The sequence below is a fragment of the Arachis hypogaea genome, chromosome 14, assembly GCF_003086295.3.
Source record: "Arachis hypogaea cultivar Tifrunner chromosome 14, arahy.Tifrunner.gnm2.J5K5, whole genome shotgun sequence".
Taxonomy (NCBI): Eukaryota; Viridiplantae; Streptophyta; class Magnoliopsida; order Fabales; family Fabaceae; genus Arachis; species Arachis hypogaea.
Window position 1 is genome coordinate 25,552,600 of NC_092049.1, and position 20,430 is coordinate 25,573,029.

The window sequence follows — 20,430 nt, forward strand, 5'->3', positions numbered from 1 at the left end:
TCTCTCCTATTTTCGAAAACTTCTCTTCTATTTCTCTACCTTCTTTTTCGAAATTCATCATTCAATTTTCAAATCTTTTTAGTCAATTAGCCTTTATTTTTAAATTTAATTAATAAATAAAATAAAAAAATAAAAATATTTTAATTCTAGTTTCTCTTTTCACTTCTTAATTTTCGAATTCTTCTTCACTTTTATTCGAATTCTTCTTTCCCTCTCTCTATCTTCATTCTTCTTTCTTCTTCACATCTCACAGCAGGGAGTCCTCTATTCATTGACATAGAGCTCCCATTCTTCTTCTTTCATGTTTTCTTTTTCTTGTTTATGAGCAGGAACAACAAGCTAAAGCACAACACTCCGGAAGAAACCTCATAGAGCTATTCGAACAAGAAACTAAAAACACAAATATGGCAGGTGAACAGAACAATGAAGGAGAAGAAGCAAGGAAGGTTCCTGGTAACTTCACTACACCCACTACTGATTTCAATGGAAGAAGTATCTCCATACCAGCCATTAGAGCAAACAACTTTGAGCTAAAGCCTCAGTTAGTCTCTTTAATGCAACAGAATTACAAGTTCCATGGACTTCCACTGGAAGATCCACATCAGTTCTTATCTGAATTCTTGAAAATCTGTGACACTGTTAAGACCAATGGAGTGGATCCCGAGGTCTATAATCTTATGCTCTTCCCTTATGCTGTTAGGGACAGAGCTAGGATATGGTTGGATTTCCAACCTAAAGAAAGCCTAGACTCCTGGAAAAAGCTGGTCAATGCTTTCTTGGCCAAGTTCTTTCCACCTAAAAAACTAAGCAAGCTCAGGGTGGAAGTTCAAACCTTCAGACAAAAAGAGGGTGAATCCCTCTATGAAGCTTGGGAAAGATACAAGCAACTGATCAGAAGATGTCCTCTTGACATGCTCTCAAAGTGGTCTATCTTAGGTATCTTCTATGATGGCCTTTTTGAGCTTTCCAAGATGTCCTTGGACCATTCTGCAGGTGGATCACTCCACTTGAAGAAAATGCCTAAAGAGGCACAGAAACTTATTGAAATGGTTGCAAATAACCAATTCATGTACACTTCTGAGAGAAATCCTGTGAACAATGGGGTGACTCAGAAGAAAGGAGTTCTAGAGGTTGATACTCTAAATGCCATATTGTCTTAGAACAAGATCTTGACCCAGCAGGTCAATATGATCTCTCAGCATTTGACTGGATCACAAACTGCAACTGGCAGCACTCAAGAAGCCTCCTATGATGGAGATGCCTATGATCCAGATCAACCTTCAATGGAGGAGGTGAATTACATGGGAGAACCCTATGAAAACACCTATAATCCTTCATGGAGGAATCATCCTAAACTTTCATGGAAGGGTCAACAGAAGCCTCAGCAAGGCTTCAACAATATTCAAGGTGGAAGAACCCATAATAGGTCCAACAACAGACCACCATTCCCATCTTCACAGCAATAGATGGAGACTTCTAAGCAGAGTCTTTCTGAACTAGCAACCATAGTCTCTGAGCTCTCCAAGACCACTCACAATTTTATAACTGAAACAAGGTCCTCCATCAGAAATATGGAGGTACAAGTTAGTCACCTGAGCAAGAGAATCCCTGAGACTCCTCCTAACACCCTTCCTAGTAACACTGAAGTAAACCCAAGAGAAGAGTGCAAGGCCATCACTGTTGAAGCTGAGGCCAAATTTGAAGGAGAATCACTGGCATTGAACGCCAGTAAGGAAGCCCCTACTGGGCATTCAACGCCCAAAGTGACAGAGAAGCTGGCATTGAACGCCAACTATGGGGCAGTAGCTGGGCGTTCAACGCCCAATGATACCCCAATTCTAGGGTTGAACGCCAGCCAGGGAATAGTGGCTGGGCGTTCAATGCCCATAAAGGCACATCAACTGGCGTTGAACGCCAGTGAAGGTATTCAAGCTGGGCGTTCAACACCCAAAGACACACAAGTTCTGGCATTGAATGCTACTATAGGGGTAGTTGGCAACCCTCAGCCTACTGAGAACTTCCCTATTAAAGAACTGATGGAACCTAAGGTTCATGAGGAACCCATTGAAGTTCCCTTGAATGTTTGGTTGAAGATCATAGAATCTGAAGAGTACTCCTCCTCTGATGAGGAAGAAGAAACTAGGGAAGAGCAAGTTGCTCGGTACCTAGGACTTCTTATGAAGTTGAATGCCAAGTTGTTTGGCACAGAGCCATTGGAGGAAGAACCTCCAGTGCTCACTAAGGAACTCAATGCCTTGGTTCAGCAGAAACTACCTCAGAAGCTGCCGGATCCCGGACGCTCCCTGATTCCCTGCACCTTTGGCACCATTACCTTTGATAAGGCTCTGTGTGACCTAGGGTCAAGCATAAACCTTATGCCACTCTCTGTAATGGTGAAATTGGAAATCTTTGAGGTACAAGCTGCAAGAATCTCTATAGAGATGGCAGACAAGTCCATGAAACAGGCTTATGGACTAGTAGAGGATGTCTTAGTGAAAGTTGAAGACCTTTACATCCCTGCTGATTTCATAATCCTGGATACTGGGGAGGAAGAGGATGAATCCATCATCCTTGAAAGACCTTTCCTAGCTACAGCCAAGGCTGTGATTGATGTAGACATAGGAGAACTAGTCTTGCAATTAGATGTGGACTGTCTTGTGTTCAAGGTTCATAAACCTCATTCTACCTCAGCTGAAGGAGGCACCATTCATAAACATGAAGTGCTTCAACCTTCTCTCTCAGTGCAAGGTTATACAGAACCCCCAGATACCAACTCTAAGTTTGGTGTTGGACAGTGTTCCGAGAGTTACCTAAAATTGGGAGGTCGATCTCGGATGAGATCTTTTGATCTGGACTGGGCTGCCGTGTCCGACTTGTTGACGCAGGAGGTGTTGCTGGTCCTTATGCACCGGAGGGGGGGTAGTACCTGCAAGAGACTCCGATGGTTAAGTCAGTATGGGCTTTTGGCAGTTTTTTTGTAGAATTAGAGTATGAGTTATACCTGGGTGCTCTAGTGTATTTATAGTAGTGTTGAATGACCTTCCTTGAGATAAGTTTGTTATCTTATCTTATCTTTTGTGGGCGAGATCACCTATCTTATAGCCAGCCGCCTTCTGGTAGGCGGTGACTCTTCTTTCTTGGACCTCTTTGGGCCTCTGAGGTGACTCGTCCGAGCTCTTTATGAAGAGGTCGGCGATCGGCCAAACTCAAAAGAGGTCGGTCGCTTTGTTCTCGTCCAACCCGGACCTTGTAACTCAGACTAGTGTATGAACAGTGCCCCTGCTTGAGCTTCGATCTTTTCGTGAGGTTGTGCTCGTTTCTGAGCTTCGACCTTTTTGGGGAAGTCGTACTCGAGCATTGATTTGGTTGATTTCGAGTTGCTCCTCCTCGTGCGAGTCTGGCATTGCTTTTGCTTTTATGCAAAGCGTTTTTAGCGGCGTGCTTTTTGGAGTGCATTTTATTTCCTTGGGAACGTGCGAGTGCCCTAAAAGCCCATTGATTAGGTTTTTTATTGCTCTTTACCGTTTCGTTTCCCTCTTTATCTTTGTTTGAAATCGAAGAAGAAGAGTTTTCACTTTTCTCAGCCTCCTTCGTTCCTCTGCTTCCTTGCTTTTTTCTTCTCTGCAAAGATTTCCGTTCGTCTGGCTTTTTCGATTCTTGCCCCAAGCTTCCCTTTTTCTTTCGAGCAGTGCTTGTGGATTGCTGGTGCTCTCGTTGCTCACCCATCATTTCTGTTCTTCCCCTTTCTGCAGGTTGGTTCTTCTATTTTATACCTCTTTCTACTATTCTACTTGGCTTTTGATGATTGTTGCATGCTTTGTTTCTTTAAAATCTTTTTATCTTTGTTGCTTCAGTTTTTTGGAAATGTTGATGCTTGGGTGAACCGTTTACACTTTTTCTTTTTGGTGATGGGACTAGGGTTTTGTTTTCGATTCCCTATGTTCCTTCTTTGCTGTATGTTCCGAGGGTTACCTGAAACTGAAGGTCGATCTCGGATGAGATCTGTTATGGTGGCCGGAGCTGTCGTGTCCGACTTGTTGGAGCTGGTGGTGCTGTTGATCCTTGGTTACCGGAGGGTGGTGGTACCTGCAAGAGACTCCGATGCTTAAGTTAGCACGGGCTTTAAGCAGGTTTTTTGTGTAGAATCAGAGTATGAGTTATACCTGGGTACTCCAGTGTATTTATAGTAGTGCATGGTGACCTTTCTAGATAAGATAAGTTAGTTATCTTATCTTATCTTTAAGTGAAGTCATCTTATCTCTTAGGGGAATTGCATTTATCTTTCTGGGCTTTAGATTGGGCTGCGTCCCTTCATTTGGGCCTGCTTGGGCTTCTTATGACGATTTGGCCGAACTCTTTCGAGAAGAGGTCGGGGATCCTGACCTGAAGAGGTTGGTCGCTTTGTCTTCAATTAGCCCGAGTCGGATAGCTTGACCCAGGGTATGAACAGTGCCCCTGTTTGAGCTCGGTCTTTCCTTTGAGGTCGTGTTTTTACGCTTCGACCCCTTTTAGGGAAGCCGTGCTTGAGCATTTTGTCTTTTGTCGATCTCCCATATAACTCCCCTTGGAGCTCTTTGGATATGAAGCGTTTCTTTCCCCCTTTAGTTGTGGCACACGTTTCGCTTTTCTTGGAAACATGAGAGGGTTTTAATGCTTATTAACTCCTCTTGCCGTTCCTTCTTTCCCTCTTTTACATCTCATTTTGAATTTCAAAAAGACTTGCTTTCAGTTTCTTCTTCTCCTTTCTCTTTGCTTTTGCTCGTTGCAGTGCTTCGTTCCTCTACCCTTGCTTCGAAAGCAATTTGTTGGTGTGGATTTGTCGCTGTTTCTTCCTGATCCTTCCCTCGCGCTTGCTTCTTCTTCCTCTACAGGTTGGTATTTCTTTTCCTTTTATGTTTTCGTTAGTCGCCTTCTTGTATATCTCCACTGTTGCATGTATTTTTTACTGATTTTGTCTCTGAGAATCTTGACCCCTTCGAAAAAAAGATTATGTCTTTCCTTTCGACATTTTGTTTTCACGATTTTCTAAAAAAGCTTGCATCTTTGTGGTGATCTCTGCACTCTTTTGCTGTGACGTGCGCCTGGTAATTTTTGCTCCCTTAGGGTTTTATTGTTTGTCACAATTTTTGTCTCTTTTCGTGCTTGTATCCCCCTGATCAAAGTCTTGGCTTTTGCGAATTTTTTGGTATATTTATAGCTTTAAAAACTTCTTGTAGCTTTGGTGATAAACTGTCAGTAGGAAAGGTTGTAACTTTGATGTTTTTTGTTGGTGATGATGACTTTCTTGCTATTTTGTGTGGAGTGTTGTTTGCCAGAGAAGGATTTTTCTTGTTGAGAGATGTTAGGGGATAGACTCTCGATTTCTTTCCTTCCGGGTTCTTGCCTTGTTACTGCCTCCAAAGGGTGCCCCTGGACTTTAGTGTGAGTCCTGGGGTTTCTCTTTTACTACCGTATCTGACTCTTGATGTTCATATGTTATTGTCCATGTTGTTTTTTTATTTGCCCGAGTTGTTTGGTAGTGACCGCATTTTTCTTTTTCTTTCTGTAGGAATAGTTGACCCATGTCTTCCCGCAAAAATATTGTTGAGATGTCTACTAAAATTCCGGATGGCATGTCTGACTGCCTGGACTCCATTGTGTTAATATGTGTTACTGTAGTTGACCCTGAGTATTGTGTGCGACTTAGGAGGCATCATAGGATTTGTAGTAATCGGGACCAGGAGAAAAATTATGAGTTGGTGTCACCTGATCCTGAGGAGAGGGTTTGTTTTCCTCCATTGACTCAAGGGAAACGTCCTTTTTTCTATGCTTATGACTACTTCTTTAGTCAATTGAATATTACCATTCTTTTTACCCCTTTTGAGACCGAGCTATTGTGGTCCTGTAATGTAGCTCCTTCTCAGCTCCTTTCGAACTCATGGGGTTTCATAAAAATCTTTCAATTATTATGTCAGGAACTGGATATCCAACCTACCCAAACTCTCTTTCTTATCTTTTTGTGTTGACGAAGCCTGGGGTAGCTAAGAAGAAAGCTTCCTGGATTTTTTTTTGAGCTACCCAAAGAAAGAAAGTGTTCTCCATGTATGACGAGTCTTTTAGGGATTTTAAGAATTACTATTTCAAGGTCCGAGCTGTTGAGGGAGCTCGGCCCTTCTTTTTGGATGAAAATAATGAACCTGCCTTTCCTTTGTGCTGGAAAAAGAATGTGGTAGTGGCTAGGTATTCTTGGAAAAGTTTGGATGAGGTCGAGCAGGCCTTTGTGCATGTGTTGGAGGAAAATTGGGGAGAGCCTCCCCATCTCGACACGAAGAAGTTTCTAGGAGATCCTTCCCTTCTTCGGGCTGAATTGGGTAGTTGCCGACTTCTTTTTTAGTTTTTCTTTATTTTTTTGTTTGTCTTCTGTTTGGGCGAGATGACCCTTGGGGCTAACTTGTCTGACAACTTTTTAGTGTTCTGGTAGAACCTTTTTTAGTTAGTTTGAACAATTTTGATAGCCTTGTCATAGAGTCGTGGCTTTTTGGGCCAAGCTATGTCCCTTTTAACACACGCTTGTCGTTGGTCCGACTTCTCTTGTCGGTCTGAGCTGTAGCTTTCGTTGGTCTGACTTCTCTTGTCGGTCCAAGCAGTAGCTTTCGTGGGTCCGACTTCTCTTATCGGTCCAAGCTAAGTTATTTTTAGTAGTCCATTTTTAGTTAGACCATGTCAGGCCGCTTTTTATGGATTACTTTTTATAACTTCTTGCATTAATCTGTTTTTATTGCTTTCACCTTGCCGACCTTATTGTAATCGGGCGATGAATTTGGTTTTCACCTTGCCGACTTTGTCGTGATTGGGCGATGAATTTGGTTTTCACCTTGCTGACCTTGTCGTAATCGGGCAATGAATTTTTGCGCTTAGATTAATGCGTCTTGGTAGGAAACTTTTTAGGGAATCTGAAAAACTTTATTCTAGTAGAAATTAGGCATATAGACAAGAATGTATACATATCAGTACTTACCCTTCTAAATCGGGTAATTTTGTAGATCTTGGCTTGGGGCCTCATTAAAAAACCTCTTCAGAAAAAAGAGTGCACCTTGACCTAAGATCTTTATTACTTTCTAACTATAGTACCTTCTTAGGTTACAAGCATGCCATGACCTTGGTAGCTCTTGTCCCTCGAGGTCAGACACCTTGTAGTAGCCTTTTCCCAGTACCTCTACAACTCGGTAAGGTCCTTTCCAGTTAGCTACCAGCTTCCATTCTCCTGATCGACCTGCTCCAATGTCATTTCAGATTAGGATTAGATCGTCATTAGCAAAGCTTCGCCGAATTACCCTCTGATTATACCTTGAGGTCATTCGACGCTTTAACGCTTCCTCTTTAATCCGAGTTCTTTCTCAGACTTTTGGAAGTAGGTCGAGCTCTTCCCTTTGATTTTGGGAGTTGGTCTCTTCATTGTAGAGGATCATTCTAGGGGATCCTTCCTCTATCTCCACTGGGATCATTGCCTCCATTCCGTAAGCAAGTCGGAAGGGTGATTCTCCTGTGGTGGAGTGCGGAGTTGTCCGATATGCCCATAGGACTTGTTGAAGCTCTTCGGTCCAAGCTCCCTTTGCATCCTGTAGTCTTCGTTTTAACCCGGCTAGTATGACTTTGTTGGCAGCTTCTTCCTGTCTGTTAGCTTGTGGGTATTCTACGGATGTGAATTGGTGCTTTATTTTCAAGTCAGCTACCAAGTTTCTAAAATCTGTATCAGTAAATTGAGTGCCATTATCTGTGGTGATAGAGTAAGGGACCCCAAACCTTGTAATAATGTTCTTGTATAGAAATTTTTGACTTCTTTGAGCGGTGGCATTGGCTAGGGGCTCTGCCTCAACCCATTTTGTGAAATAGTCTACCCCTATAATGAGGAACTTGACTTGTCCCGATCCTTGGGGAAAGGGTCCGAGGAGGTCTGGCCCCTATTTTGCGAACGGCCAAGGTGACGTTACACTGATGAGCTCTTCTGGTGGAGCGATGTGGAAGTTAGCATGCTTCTGACATGGTGGGCATGTCTTGACGAACTCTGTTGCTTCTTTGTGTAAGGTTGGCTAGAAGAATCCAGCTCGGAGTACCTTTTTAGAAAGAGCTCGTGCCCCCAAGTGGTTGCCACACATGCCACTGTGTACTTCTTCCAGGACTTCCCTTGTATTGGAAGTCGGTACGTATTTTAGGAGGGGTGTTGAGATCCCTCTCCTATATAAGATGTTTCCCACCATAGTGTAGTACTGTGCTTCTCGTATCAACCTCTTTGCCTCCTTTTTATCTGTGGAGAGTGTCTCTGTCTTGAGGTAGTTAATAATGGGGGTGTCATCTACTCTTAATCCTGACCAGATATGGTTAGGACCTTTTCCTCTGTGATTGATGGGCTTTGCAATGTTTCTTGGATGAGGCTTCTGTTATTGCCCCGTGGTTTGGTGCTGGCTAATTTTGAGAGTGCATCCGCCTGAGCATTCTGTTCTTGAGGTATATGTTGGACCTTATATTCCCCAATCTGTCTGAGCTGTTCTCTAGTTTTGTCGAGATATTTCTTCATGGTAGGGTCCTTAGCTTGGTAGCTCCCTTCTATTTGTGAGGTAACTACTTATGAATCACTGAAGATGGTAAGCTTTTGAACTCCTACCTCCTTAGCCAGCCTCAAACCAGCCAGTAATGCCTCATATTCAGCTTGATTATTTGAAGTGGGGAATTCAAATTTTAGTGAGAGTTCGATTTGGATTATCTGATCGCTTTTTATTATCACACTTGTGCCACTCCCGGTTTTGTTTGAAGAGCCGTCCACGTAGAGATTCCATCTTGTGGGAGTTTCCGGGGTATTAGTGTACTCAGCAATAAAGTCAGCCAGGTACTGTGATTTGATGGCTGTCTGAGCTTCATATAGAAGATCGAATTCGGACAACTCGATCGTCCATTGCAGGATTCTTCCCGCTAAGTCTGTCTTCTATAGGATGCCTTTTATGGGCTGATTGGTCCGAACCTTGATAGTGTGCGCTTGAAAGTACGGACGAAGTCGTCGAGAAGTGAGTATGAGTGCATAGGCAAACTTTTCTATCTTTTGATAGGTTAGTTCGGCCCCTTGTAAAGCTTTGCTGATGAAGTAGATGGGTTGCTGCTCACCCTCGTTTTCTCTGACAAGTGCTGAGGTGATCGCCCGATTTCCCACTGCGAGGTATAATATGAGTACTTCTCCTTCCCGTGGTCAGGTAAGAACTGGTGGTTACCCCAAGAATTTTTTGAAATCTTGGAAGGCTTGCTCACACTCCGTTGTCCACTCAAACCTCTTTCATTTCCTTAATATGGCGTAAAAGGGAAGAGATCTGATGGCTGAGTCGGCTAGAAACCTGGACAAGGCTGCAAGTCTTCCGTTGAGCTGTTGTACTTCTTTGACGCAGGTCGGGCTTTTCATGTCAAGTATAGCCTGACATTTATCTGGGTTTGTCTCGATTCCTCTTTGCGTGAGCATGAAGCCCAAGAATTTGCCAGCTTCTACCGTAAAGGTGCATTTTGCGGGATTGAGTCGCATTCCATGCTTTCTAATGGTGTCGAACACTTGGGTTAGATTGGGCAACAAGGATTCCTCACTTTGTGTTTTTACTAGCATATCATCTACGTAAACCTCCATTAATTTCCCAATGTGGTCTGCAAAAACTTTGTTCATCAATCTTTGGTAGGTAGCTCCTGCATTTTTGAGCCCGAATGGCATGATAATATAGCAAAAATTTGCTTTTGGGGTTAAAGAACGAGGTCTTTTCTTGATCGGGTGGATACATCGGGATTTGATTGTATCCTGAATAAGCATCCATGAAGGAGAGGTACTTGTATCCGGAAGATACGTCCACTAGAACGTCTATACTTGGGAGTGGGTATGGATCTTTTGGGCAGGCTTTATTGAGATCGGTGTAGTCAGTGCACATCCGCCACTTCCCATTTGACTTTTTTACCAAGACAACGTTGGCTAGCCATAGTGGGTATTTGACCTACCTTATGAACCCTGCCTCTAGTAAGGCTTGTACCTGTTCTTCCACAGCTTGGGACTTTTCTGGTCTGAGCTTCCTATGCTTCTGCTGCACTGGCCGAGATCCTGGGTATACCTCCAGTTTATGGCACATTAGTTTGGGATCTATGCTCGGCATGTCTGCGGCCTTCCATGCAAAGAGGTCGGCGTTATCTTTTAGGAATTGTATCAAAGACTCCTTTAAATCTCCCTTTAAGGTTGCCCCGACATTTGTCGTCCTATCCCGGGCATCGCCGATTTGGACCTCTTCAATCTCGCCTCTCGGCTGTGGACGAAGTTCCTCACGAGCTCGGACTCCCCCGAGCTCAATAGTGTTGACTTCCTCTCTTTTGGGGTTGCCTTTAAGGTTTAGACTTTCATTGTAACAGCATCGTGCGATTTTTTGGTCTCCCTTTATCGCGGCGATCACCTCCGGAGTTGGGAACTTCATGCAGAGATATGGAGTCGAGACTACTGGGGCGAGCTGGTTCAGTGTTGTCCGACTTATTAGGGCATTGTAAGCTGAGCTCACGTCGACTACGATGTAGTCTATGTTGAGTGTCCTTGACCGGGTTCCTTTTCCAAAGGTTGTGTTTAACGAGATATATCCAAGTGGTTGAATTGGAGTGTCTCCTAGTCCGAACAGGCTATTCGGATATGCTCTGAGCTCTTTATCTTGCAAACCGAGTTTGTCGAAGGCGGATTTGAACAAGATATTTGTGGAGCTTCCTTGGTCTACCAGTGTTCTATGGAGATTAGCGTTGGCCAGTATGATGGTAATGACCATGGGATCATCATGTCCCGGGATAATGCTTGTTGCATCTTCTTGGGTGAAGGTAATAGTGGGGAGGTCGGATGACCTCTCTCCTTTCCCAACATGATATACCTCTTTAAGGTGTCTTTTGGGAGATGATTTAGAGATCCCTCCTCCTGCGAATCCTCCATTTATCATATGAACATGTCTCTCAGGAGTGTGAGGTGGTCGTTCAGCCCACCCGACCTCTTCGTCCCTTCTTCTTTTTCTTGGTTCCTCAGCCTTGTTGGCTAAGTACCGATCTAGTCACCCTTCTCTTGCCAATTTCCCTTTGACATTTTTTAAGTCAAATCACTCGTTAGTAGGATGTCCGTAAATTCGGTAGTATTCGCAGTACTCTGTCTGACTTCTCCCTCCTTTTTGCTTTTGATTGGGTGGGGTGGTGGGATCTTCTCAGTGTTACATATTTCTTGGTAAACATCCACAAGAGACACCCGAAGAGAGGGTGTAATTGTGGTATTTTCTGGGCTTCTCATTGGGTTGATCTTCTTTTTCTTGGACTCTTTATCCTTGTCCCAAGAGGTGTAGAAGAATCCAGGTTTTGAGGTTTCTCCTAATCGAGAATTCTCCTCCATGTTAATATACTTCTCTGCCCGTTCTTGTACCTTGTTCAGAGATGTTGGATGCTTTTTTGATATGGAGTGACTAAAAGGTCCTTCTCTTAGGCCATTGATGAGACCTATGATGGCTGCTTCTGTTTATAGACTTTGTATGTCCAGACATGCTTTGTTGAATCTTTCCATGTAGCTGCGAAGACTCTCCCGATCTCCTTGCTTAATCCCTAATAGGCTTGGGGCGTGTTTGGCTTTGTCCTTCTGGATGGAGAATCTGGCAAGGAATTTTTTGGCTAAGTTGTCAAAACTTGTGATGGATCTGGGAGGCAAACTATCGAACCACTTTATTGCTTTCTTTGTTAGGGTAGTCAGGAAGGCTTTGCATTGAATGGCGTCCGAGGCATCAGTGAGGTACATTCTGCTTCTGAAATTGCTGAGATGATGGCCGGATCAGAGGTACCGTCATATGGGGTCATGTCGGGAGCTTTAAAATCCTTTGGGACTTTAGCTTTTATGATCTCTTTGGTGAAGGGATCTTGGTCCTGGTGGGAGCTGTCATCATGACTGGACTGAACTGTTTTAGCTTTGAGATCAGCCTCGAGCTTTAAGAGCTTGTCTTCTAGCTCTCGGCATCGTCTAGTTTCTCTCTGGAGGTCCCTCTCAGCTTCGCGCTGGTATTCGGCTTCCTGTTCAAGCTATTTGAGACGATCCTGCTGTTCTCGGAGGAAATCTAAAATCTCTATATTTGGAGAATGCTTGTCTCCGTTCGGTTGAGGTGTATCCTTTGGTGTGATGTCCGCGTTCTTATGCGGTGTTCTTTCTTCTAAACCGGAGTTGTGATCGTTGTCAAGGTTGTCCGCCATGATGATGGAATGACTTCCAGGTTCCCTGGCAACGGCGCCAATGTTCCAAAGGTTACCTGAAACTGAAGGTCAATCTCGGATGAGATCTGTTATGGTGGTCAGAGCTGTCGTGTCCGACTTATTGGAGCTGGTGGTGCTGCTTATCCTTGGTCACCGGAGGGTGGTAGTACTTGCAAGAGATTCCGATGCTTAAGTTAGCACGGGCTTTAAGTAGGTTTTTTGTGTAGAATCAGAGTATGAGTTATACCTGGGTGTTCCAGTGTATTTATAGTAGTGCGGGCTGACCTTTCTAGATAAGATAAGTTAGTTATCTTATCTATTCTTTAAGTGAAGTCATCTTATCTCTTAGGGGAACTGCCTTTATCTTTCTAGGCTTTAGCTACCTTTAGATTGGGCTGTGTCCCTTCTGTTCATACCCTGCGTCGAGCTGTCTGACCCGGGATGATTAGCGACAAGACGACTGACCTCTTTAGGTCAGACTATCCAACCTCTTCCTAAAGAGCTCGGCCAAATTGCCTGGAAAGCCCAATAAAGGGCCCGAATAGAGGAACACGACCCAAAATCCAAAGGCACCCAAAGCCTATAGAGATAAGGGCAGTTCCCTTGAAGATAGGATGACCTCACTCAAAGATAAGTTAAGATAAGATAAGATAACTAACTTATCTTATCTAAGAAGGTCATTCTACACCATTATAAGTACACTGGAGCACCCAGGTATAACTCATACTCTAATTCTACTAAAAACTTGCTTAATACCCTTGCTAACTTAAGCATCGGAGTTCCTTGCAGGTACCACCACCCTCCGGTGACAAAGGGTCAGCAGCATTGTCAGCCCAACAAGTCAGACGCGGCAGCTCCGGCCACCACCTACACGCCGGATACGTCATCTCCGACCAGCACAGAAGATCTCCTCCGAGATCGACCTACAGTTTCAGGTAACCCTCGGAACATTGGCACCGTTGCTAGGGAACCTGGAATTCATCCCATCACCATGGCGGACGACCATGACAACGACCACGATTCGGATCTAGAAGATAGAACGCTGCACAAGAACGCGGACACTACACCAAAAGATACTCCTTAACTTAACAAAAACAACGATTCACCAAATGTGGGAGCCATGGAGGCACTTCAAGATCGCTTAAAGCAACTCAAAAAAGAGGTGGAGCATCAACGAGAAGCTGAGAGAGACCTACGAAGGGAAGTTAGGCGACACCGTGATTTAGAGGACAAGCTCCTCAAACTCGAAGAAGATTTCAAGACCAAGACTACTCGATCCGATCACGAAGACGACTCCTGTAAGGACCAAGACCCATTCACAAAAGAGATCATGAGGACCAAAATCCCAAAGGACTTCAAACTTCCCGACATGACTTTATACGATGGCACAGTAGATCCCAGCCATCATCTCAGTAATTTCAGAAGTAGAATGTACCTCACCGATGCCTCAGATGCAGTTCGCTGCAAAGCCTTCCCAACTACTTTAACAAAGACAGCAATTAGATGGTTCGACAAATCTATCCCCTAAGTCCATCTCAAGCTTCGACGACTTAGCCAAGATGTTTCTGGCCAGATTCTCTATCCAGAAAGACAAAGCTAAGCACACCCCAAGTCTATTAGGAATCAAGCAAGGAGATCAGGAAAGTCTTCGCAGCTACATGGAAAGATTCAACAAAGCATGTCTGGACATACAAAGCCTACCAACAGAGGCCTCCATTATGGGTCTCATCAATGGCTTGCGAGAGGGACCTTTTAGCCAATCTATATCGAAAAAACATCCCACATCTCTGAACGAAGTGCAAGAACGAGCAGAGAAGTACACTAACATGGAGGAGAACTCTCGACTAGGAGAGACCTCAAAATCTGGATTTTCCTACTCCTCCCGAGATAAGGATAAAGAGTCCAAAAAGAAAGAAGATCAATATGGGGAAAAAATAAAAAAATACCACAACTACACCCCCTTCGGGTGTCCCTTGTGGATGTCTACAGAGAAGTTTTCCATACTGAAAAAATATCCCCAGCTCGACCACTCAAAAGCAAAAAAGGGGGAGGAAATCGGACCGAATATTGCGAATACCATCGAATTCGTGGACATTCCACCAACGAATGCTTTGACCTAAAAAATGTCATAGAAAAACTGGTAAGAGAAGGGAAATTAGACTGGTACCTAGCTAACCGAGTCAATGAACAAAGAAAAAGAAGAAGGGACGAAGATGTCGGACGAACTGAGCGATCACCTCGTACACCAGAGAGACACGTCCACATGATACACAGAGGATTTGCGGGAGGATGAATCTCCAAATCATCTCGCAAAAGATATCTTAAAGAAGTATATCTTGTCGAAGGAAAAGAGGAAGCACCCGACATCCCCTAATTACTTTTACTAAAGAGGACGCATCCGGTATCATCTCAAGACACGATGATCCCATGGTCATCACTATCATACTGACAAACGCAAATCTCCACTGCACACTGGTAGACCAAGGACGCTCCGCTGACATCTTGTCCAAAACTGCCTTTGATAAACTCGGCCTGGAAGAAAAAGAACTCAGAGCATATCCAAAGAGCCTGTTTGGACTGGGAGACACTCCAGTTCAGCCACTTGGATACATCTCACTGCACACAACCTTCGGAAAAGGAAACTAGTCAAGAACACTCAAGATAGACTATATCGTGGTTGACGTGAGTTCACCCTACAACGCCTTAATAAGTTGGACAACATTGGATCAGCTCGACGCAATAGTCTCGACTCCACATCTATGCATGAAATTTCCAACTGCAGAGGGGATAGCTACAATAAAAGCAGACCAGAAGACGGCGCGCCGCTATTACAATGAAAGTCTAAACCTCAGAGGCAGAGGAGAAGAATTCCACACAATCGAACTCAGTGGAGTTCAGAGACGGGAAAAATTCCGCCCACAACCTGAAGGTGAAGTAGAAAAAGTCCAGATCAGAGACATCATGGACAAAACAACCAATATCGGTACAATCCTAAAAAGAGACACAAAAGAATCACTCGTACAGTTCTTACGAGATAACGTCGATTTCTTTGCATGGAAGGCTGCAGACATGCCAGGCATAGACCCCAAGTTAATGTGCCACAAGCTAGCAGTCTACCCAGGATCTCGGCCAGTACAACAGAGACGTAGAAAGCTCGGACCAGAACGTTCCCAAGCTATGGAGGAACAGGTACAAGCTCTACTAGAGGCAGGATTCATAAGAGAAGTCAAGTACCCACTATGACTAGCTAACATCGTCTTGGTAAAGAAATCAAATGGGAAATGGCGGATGTGCACCGACTACACTGATCTCAACAAAGCCTGCCCAAAAGATCCTTACCCACTCCCAAGTATCGACGCTCTAGTGGATGCCTCCTCCGGATATAAATACCTCTCGTTTATGGACGCATATTTGGGATATAATCAAATCCCAATGTATCCACTCGACCAAGAAAAAACTGTATTCTTAACCCCAAAAGCAAACTACTGCTATATCGTCATGCCTTTTGGCCTTAAAAATGCGGGAGCTACTTATCAGAGATTAATGAATAAGGTCTTTACGGATCACATCAGAAAAATCATGGAAGTCTATGTGGACGATATGTTAATAAAGACACAAAGTGAAGAGACGTTATTGTCAGACTTGACCCAAGTATTCGACACTATAAGAAGGCATGGCATGCGACTCAACCCTGCTAAATGCACCTTCGCAGTAGAAGCTGGTAAATTCTTGGGTTTTATGCTCACACAAAGAGGAATCGAGGAAAATTCGGATAAATGCCGGGCCATACTCGACATGAAGAGCCCGACTTGTGTCAAAGAGGTACAACAACTCTACGGAAGGTTGGCAACTGTTCCGAGGGTTACCTGAAACTGTAGGTCGATCTCGAACGAGATCTTCTATGCTGGTCGGTGCTGACGTGTCCGATTTGTTGAACTGGCTGGACTGCTGATCCTTCGTCACCGGAGGGTGGGGGGTACCTGCAAGGGACTCCGATGCTTAAGTTAGCAAGGGTATTAAGCAGGTTTTTTAGTAGAATCAGAGTATGAGTTATACCTGGGTGCTCCAGTGTATTTATAGTAGTGTGGGCTAACCTTTCTGATAAGATAAGTTAGTTATCTTATCTTATCTTATCTTATTTTGAGTGAAGTCAGCTTATCTTCAAGGGAACCGTCTTTATCTCTATAGGCTTGGATTGCCTTTGGATTTGGGTCGTGTTCCTCTATTTGGGCCCTTTATTGGGCTTTCCTGTCGATTTGGCCGACCTCTTTGAGAAGAGGTCGGATAGCCTGACCTGAAGAGGTCGGTCGCTTTGTCACTGAACATCTCGGGTTGGATAGCTCGACCCAAGGTGTGAACAGTGCCCCTGCTCGAGCTCGGTTTTTCTTTTTGAGGTCGAGTCTTAGACTTCGATCCTTCTCTGGTGAAGCCGAACTCGAGCATTTGTCGACTTCTTTCTTTTTGTAGAATTTTTTGAATGTGGAATGTTTTCCTCTGAAAGCGCCCGCTTTTATAGTAGCGTTCTGTTCTTGGGAACGTGCGAGGGTTTAATACCTTCATTAATTGGTTTTAATTGCCCCGTTCCCTTGGCTTTTGTTCCGAGGGTTACCTGAAACTGGAGGTCGATCTCGGACGAGATCTTCCATACTGGTTGGAGATAACGTGTCCGGCTGGCTGATGACTGCCGGAGCTGTTGTATCCGACTTGTTGGACTTGCTGCACTGCTGATCCTTGCCACCGAAGGGTGGGGGTACCTGCAAGAGACTCCGATGCTTAAGTTAGCACGGGTATTAAGCAGGTTTTATGTAGAATCAGAGTGTGAGTTATACCTGGGTGCTCTAGTGTATTTATAGTAGATGGGGCTGACCTTTCTGATAAGATAAGTTAGCTATCTTATCTTATCTTTATCTTTATTTTGGGTGAAGTCAGCTTATCTTCAAAGGAACCGCCTTTATCTCTATAGGCTTGGATTGCCTTTGGATTTGGGTCGTGTTCCTCTATTTGGGCCCTTTATTGGGCTCTCCTGTTGATTTGGCCGACCTCTTTGAGAAGAGGTCGGGTAGCCTGACCTGAAGAGGTCGGTCGCTTTGTCGCCAATCATCCCAGGTCGGATTGCTCGACCCAGGGTATGAACAGTGAGCTCGGTCTTTTTGCTGAGGTCGAGCATTTTGTCGATTCCTTTCTTTGTAGAGTCTTTTTGAATGTGGAATGTTTTCCTTTAAAAGCGTGCGCTTTTATATCGGCGCTTTGGAAACGTGCGAGGGTTTAATACCCTCATTAATTGACTTCAAATGCCCCGTTTCCCTTGGTTTTATTTTGAATTTTGCCATCAGAAACGGTTTCTCTTCTTCGTTCCTCTTCGTAACTTCTCCCTTTACTCTCTCATTTTCTGTTTTTCCTTAGAGTTTCACAGTTTCTTCCTGCGACGCCTGCTCTTCTATTGCTTTCTGTGGAAGAGGAGTGATTCTGGGTTTCTCCTTCTGTCTTCTTCCGGCGAATTTTTTCCGTTCGAAGGGTGGCTCTGTCGCTTCTTGCTCTTCAGCTTTCTTTCGAGGTTTTCTTCTATTTTTCAGGTTCGATTTTTCCTCCTCCGTCATTTTTATGCCTGTTTTGAGAAAGTTTTTATCTTAGTTGGGAAAAGTTTGGATCTTTCTACTTTCTGCTGTGCCTGATCACTGTGCGTTTCGTAATTTTTTCGTCTTTTGCATGGTCTTTTTTGCTTTTCCTGTTGCTTGATACCTTTAGGGTTTTTGCATGTTGTGAAATGCTTTTGATTTTGAAGCTTTGGAATGATAATTTTGTTTGATTCTGAAAAAAAGGTTGCATATTTGGTGATTTTTTCCTGGTATGTTTGCTGTTGTTTCTTGCTGAAAGACTGTAGGAAGATGATTTTCTGTTTTGTTTGTGTTTTGTCTTTCTCCTATGAAAAATGCTTGCTGTTTGAGGTCTTCTATTCTTGTTTGCGGGATGCCGGGACGTAAGTAGATTTTCCTTGATACCTCGCTTTGTTACTGCCTCCAAAGGATGCCCTAGGAGTTTTAGTTTGAGTCTTGAGGCTTCCTTTTTCTGTGTATTCGCCCGCCGAGATGTTTTTGAGTAATCCGTTCTTCTTTTCTTTTGTAGGGTTTAGTTGGCCTCATGTCTTCCCGAAATAATGTTGTAGAGATGCCTTCCCGGGTTCCTGAGGGTATAGCCGATTAGGTGGACTCGATGGTTCTTATGTGTGTCTCTCTGGTTGATTCTGAATTTTGTGCACAGCTTAGACAGTTTCATAGTGTTTGTAGTAATTCCAGTGATGAGAAGAACTATGAGCTTGTCCCTCCCTCTTCTGATGAAAGAGTCTGCTTTTCTACTCGGGTTGTTGATGATCGCCCCTTCTTTTATGTTTATGATTTTTTCTTCGGTCCGCTGGGTATCACCCTTCCTTTTACTCCATTTGAAACCGATCTGTTATGGTCCTGTAATGTTGCCCCCTCTCAACTTCACCCCAATTCCTGGGGTTTCATAAAAATTTTCCAATTGTTGTGCAATGGTTTTGGTATTCCTGCTTCCCAATCTCTCTTTTTCTATTTGTTTGTCTTGACTAAGCCCGGTGTGGTAAAAAAGAAGTCAGCTTGGGTCTCCTTCCGTTCCACCCAGGGAAAGAAGGTCTTTTCCATGTTTTACGAGTTGTTCTGTGATTTTAAAAACTACTTTTTCAAAGTCTGAGCTGTTGAAGGAGCTCGGCCCTTTTTTCTGGATGAAAATGACGAACCTGCTTTTCCCTTGGAATGGCAAAAAGATGTGAGGGTCTCTAGATATGCATGGGAAATGCTGGATGAGGCTGAACGAGCCTTCGTGACTGTCTTGGAAGATCGCTGGGGTCATCCTCCCCATCTCGACACAAAGAAATTTCTAACCAATCCTTCTCTTCTTCAAACTGAACTGGGTATCTTGTGTTTATCTGTTTATGTTGCTTGTAGCTGTCTTTCCGACTTGTAGCTTAACTTCTGTTTTATTTGCAGAGGCAATGAAGAATAATGAAGCTATAAAAGCTTTTAAGAGGGCGCAGAGGGCGACTGATGCTAGGAATATTGCGGCCAAGGCGGCTGGGGAGGGGTCCTCCCAAATGCGCGAGAAGTCATCAGTGCCGAGTTCTCCTGGGGTGATGAAGGTGGTCCCTACACCCCGAGTCCGTTTGGTGGATCCTCACCCCACTTCTGCCGCTCCATCTGTTGCTCCTACCAATAAAAAACAAAAAACAGCCGAGCCCTTTGACCTCGATGCTCCTGATTTCAATGCCATTGAGTTTGTGGATCAGCAAATCGGTCCCTATGGCTCCCTCTCTACGGATGATGTGTCCATCGTCCATCACTTGGAATTTATGGCCCGAAATCACGTAAAGATGGCGTATATGGTGGTCGCCATATGTCGGACTGCTCAGAATCTCCCTCTCCATGCCACTAAAGCGTTTATGGAGGAGGCAAAACAAGAGTTTGATCGGATGAGGGAGTTGAAGGAGGAACTTGAGATAAAGGTAGCCAAGCTGGAGAAGGACTTAGAGAACGAGAAGGCGAGTTCTCAATCACTGGCAGCTTCTTTGAGGTTGGCTGAGGACACAGCCATGATGCACAAAGATAGTTACGTTACATCCTATCGGGAGATGTTGCGTTTGAGGGGGGAGCTCGACAATGTCCGGGAAGATTATTCTGAGCTCCAAAGTCATCTCATTGGCAGCGTGACTACTGCTTACGAGAACTTGAAGGAGCAAGTTCGGGTTATTGCTCCCGAGGCCGATCTCACTCCCTTTAGCTTGGACAACATTGTCAGGGATGGCAAGATTGTCCCTGATGATGGGGATGATGATGATGAGGTCGATCCCCTCCCTGTGTCTTCTGCCAAGGTGTCAGCGCCTACTGTTCCTCCTGCCAAGGTCGACCCTCCCGCTTCTAATCCTGACTGTCAGATTTTAAACCGGGATGATGGTACTGTGGATGCTGTTCCTCTCCAGGCTCGCCCTCCTTCTCCTCAGACTGATGCTGCTAAGAAGCCTTCTAACCTTTAGCTGATTTATGTTGGATATTTTTGTAGTTGGCCCGACTTGTGGGCTTTAAAACTCTTTGGTTTATTTTGTTGACACTCTTTCTGGTTGCTTGTTTAGCAATATTATTTAAAAACACAACGAATAGCTTCTGAGCTTTTGGGTCT

At 44.2% G+C, this 20,430-nt stretch overlaps 1 non-coding gene across 1 annotated transcript; it reads right to left on the bottom strand.

Moving 5' to 3' along the window:
* Positions 1-809: 809 nt before the first annotated feature.
* Positions 810-913, bottom strand: LOC112745320 (small nucleolar RNA R71). The gene has a single exon (XR_003173255.1). It is a non-coding gene; the product is annotated as a small nucleolar RNA R71 (small nucleolar RNA).
* Positions 914-20,430: the final 19,517 nt, after the last annotated feature.